Raw genomic sequence first — 3,978 nt, forward strand, 5'->3', positions numbered from 1 at the left:
GTACCTTGTTAACATTACAACATGAAATCCATGTCTTAAACGTTGCTACGTTTCGAAAATGGCAAAGAAAACGTGTAATCTGCTTGACACATGATAGTTACTTACCTAACAGATCACGAAATCAGCTCATTTCCATTCCATTCATATGCAAATCTTTTTGATTCATACACTGGCTTGTCTGGCTGGCATGCTTTTATTTTAACCTGCACTACCCCTATCTACGCTGAAATAATATCATTTCCGTAGTCCTCTATTACGATCCTTTTTTTCTCCTTCTATTGTATTGTCCTAGGATACAACAATGAATAATGTAGAACAAATAAATACCATCAAAGGATACCTTACAACTTACAATAATGAACACCTTGTGAAACAGCTGTGAAAACCAACCTGGCAATATTTAAGATTTGAATACAAACTTTGATAGTTTTTGGTACAGTTGTGTCAATTTATTTTCACAGATTTTCTGTACACTTACATGGCAATCATAGACTAAAATACTGAATTCTGGTGTGTGGAATTCTGCCTGTCACTTGTTCTCAACAGGCAGCCAGTCTCAGAAGGGGGACTTGAAGAGGGAGAATGCAAAGTCCAGGCACTGCTGCTCTCTTTGTTGAGTGTTTACAGTGCTAGTGTTTTAAGTTCATCTGTGTATCTCACATATTATGTGTCCAGTATGATAGAGCAAGGAAATTTTCTTAGCAGATAATGACAACAACAGTGTAGATGATGTAATGAAAAGTTGGAGGATGGTTGGTAATGTAGGACATCAGGTGGATCCACATCTGGGTGTTGGGCAGAACCTCTAGCTGCTGGAGAACAGGAGCAGAGTTAAAAGGAAAAAGGTAGGAAACAGACGTAAACAAGCAAACACACAGGTTACACTTTACTGTGAGAAATTTTGATGGATTAGTGCAGTGTTAAAAAATAAATTAACAGCGGGTAATCATATTTACCTGGTCAAAAACCTTCGAGGTGGCCCTCGAAGGCGTTCTGATCTGGTTCCACAACTTCCACCACATCAGGTGGGGTTCAGTGATCTGAAAGTACATTATACAAAAATAGCAATAGACAAACAACAACACTAAGTCAATCACAAATTTGAAATACTACAGTGTATGCAATAATTGTATATACAATTGCATTGTTTACCTCAGACAACTGCTGCGGCTCCCGTCTGCTGTTGTGTGCAAAGAGAATTACCTTCAGGTTGTTCTCCCACCCTTCCTGGTATCAAGGGACTTGCCAATGGCAGTCTTGAGGGTCTGGTTGGTCCATTTACCAAACCTGGAGGAGGGGGTAGGAAAGCGATATCTATTGACAAGGTAAGATATTGAAATAGGTCTGATTATGTACCATGGAAAAACAAATTGTAAAAAATAAATAAAACAAACCATTGGTGGCAGAACATAACCTATAACATCCGTACCTTGTTCTACCGTTCATGAACAAGGTCATGACCTCAGAAGAACCGTGGGTGTTGAAGATAGTCCACCATCGCCTTGGAGGTGGCCTCGCTAGTCTCGTCCTTGATGGGTATCATACAAAACAAACATTTATTTTTGGTTCCAAACACCATTTTTAATGGGTTACAGAAGGGAATTTAGAGTTAAGCACGTACTCTTCCTTTACTGACCGTAATGGGTATTGCTTCCACCGACTTGGTAAAGTGATCGGTTACCGTCAGACACCAGCTGTTGCCACTCCTGGATTTCGTGAAGGATCTGATGAGGTCCACCCCTAACATTTAAAATGTTAGAGAGAAGATGACCTTATTCTTACCCGTATCTGTCATACAGTGTGCAGATGTTTGTAATTGTAAGGATACTGACACACACATTCTATAATATTGAACTGTCAACTAAAGAAACCATTACAAAACAACTTATCAGGGAAAATGTTTAATTCGAACACTTACCGATCATGTGCCATGGTGAAACAACTTTGACGGGCTTCAACTCCGGTGCCAGTCTTTGCCTTCTCAAACTTCTGGCATGCTAGACAGGGTACTGACCTTGTTGTGCTCTCTGATATGACAATTGAAATCATAATAATTTCAGATATAATAGAATGTGATTGATAAACAAAAGGTTATTTCACTTGTCCAGCTGTCCACCTCCTTGACAATTCCCTGTCAGAAGAAGCGTAGGTTGATTTTGGAATTCATGCGCTTCACTCCAAAATGTCCAGCATGCATCTCTGTCAGCACAGCCTCCTTCTCCTCCTTAGTAAAAATCACCCTCCTGTGAGGCTGGCTTCCCCTGTAGGTAGAAATGATTGCCTAACAAGTTGGAAGAGAAGAGTTGTTGAAATACTCAAGTCTAAAAATATTTGCACTGCTGTCTTTTTCTCTCTCTCCATCTTCCACACTCTTCCCACTTCTCACAACCTCTCTCACTTTCAGCCTTTCTTTCTCACTTTCTTCCTCCCCCTCTCTGTGTCTATCTAGCGAAGACACCTAGTTTAAACCTATCCATTTGATTGATCAGGTTTAACTTATAGCTAGACACCTCAATATGACAGACATAAACCACATGGAAACCACGTGTTTGATACCATTCCATTGACTCCATTCCAGACATTATTATGAGCCATCCTCCCCTCAGCAGCCTCCACTGAACTATATGTATAGCTAACAACTACTATAGCTAACGTTAAATGGAAAATGGTTGTTGAAAAATGAGTTATCTAATTGAAGTTAACTGCTGAATTATGAATTTTAATGTTGCGCCTCTTGTCGAGATCAGTGGTGTCTTCATAGTACTTCGTCAGGTTGGAAAGTTAAAAGAAAATCCCTGTGGGATGCTATTGAAGTGCAAGCTACATACAAACAGAAAGCTGCAATAACAGTTACAGTAGCTTTCTTGCTAGTTAGCTAGCAAGCTGTCTGGCTTGCTGGCTAGGCAGGCTGAGGTATATAAATACAGTAGCTAGCAACATCAATCTATAAAAACAGATTCAATTATTTATTCCTATTTAACAATATGTAGAAATACATGCTAAAGAAAGTGTTCTCTTTCCAGTCCTGTCCTGAAGCAGCAGGTAGTCACTGTCAAATACACCATCCTTGGAGAGCAATTCTGAAGTAGTAATTTTGCGCGGACTGAGCGAGTGTTTATGCGGTGAAATAGAACCAGTATTGCCAACTCCTCAGTAAGGAAAGTAGCTATTGGCTGTCCTAAAAGTCGCTAAATGACATCATCACATGCACACAGCCAATAATTTGCATAATTGGCTGTGTGCATGTAATTGTGATGGACGCTGTAGGAGAGAGGAATAACGTCGTGGGAGAGACAAAAAGTGAGTAAAAAAACACCCTAAATATGTTTAGAACTACAAATGAAATTTCTTCTGTCGATTCTTGTTTTTTTTAATGTCACAATTCCAACCCTCCTCCTTTATCCGGGCTTGGGACCAGCAAAAATGACCCAAAAGAACACTCTGGCGGTGTTACTTCGTTTTTTATTGAATTTTTTTATTTAGTTTTCTTAATTTGGTTTGGTTTTTAACCTTATGGTCCACTTCGGAGCCTACAACAAGTCACAGTAAAATATGAACATTTTTAACCATAACATTTTTTGTATACAATCTAAATGGACCAAAAAGAGACAATAGAAAAAACTGTCAATGGCAATGTGAGAAAATTATGGCAACTAGTCTGGCCCTAATTCAGGTTAATTGTTTTTTTTCCCCAGACCCCCATCCACACACACACAGGCTGTGCTGGCTCACAGAAAGAGTGGGTCATCTTCATTTTGGTCAAGGCTCTCTATGGCAGGTTCAGCAACTGAGGGAGCTGACTTAAATGAGTAAGCAACTGATGTGCCAAAAAGCTGCAAAACATTATCAGGCAGCTGGTGCTCATAGCAAGCCTCACCAGACAGCTTCAGTCCATATCCAATGTACAGGATGGAGTTACGGGTCTGCAAGGACATTTGATTTCTAAGTTTGCTTTTTACCACACTCATCTGGCTGAAT

General features: G+C 39.8%; 1 long non-coding RNA gene across 4 annotated transcripts; it reads right to left on the reverse strand.

Annotated features, from left to right (window-relative positions):
* Positions 1-424: 424 nt before the first annotated feature.
* On the reverse strand, positions 425-3,279 carry LOC115203039 (uncharacterized). Of its 4 annotated transcripts, XR_003880108.1 has the most exons (6): positions 1,919-3,279; positions 1,637-1,740; positions 1,430-1,528; positions 1,153-1,287; positions 957-1,040; positions 425-812 (listed from the first exon to the last, which is right to left on the reverse strand). It is a non-coding gene; the product is annotated as an uncharacterized LOC115203039 (long non-coding RNA). The 4 variants fall into 4 exon arrangements; XR_003880109.1 differs by having other exon boundaries at positions 1,204-1,287; positions 1,637-3,279; XR_003880106.1 differs by having other exon boundaries at positions 1,637-3,279.
* Positions 3,280-3,978: the final 699 nt, after the last annotated feature.

Source organism: Salmo trutta, chromosome 12 (assembly GCF_901001165.1).
Source record: "Salmo trutta chromosome 12, fSalTru1.1, whole genome shotgun sequence".
Classification (NCBI taxonomy): Eukaryota; Metazoa; Chordata; class Actinopteri; order Salmoniformes; family Salmonidae; genus Salmo; species Salmo trutta.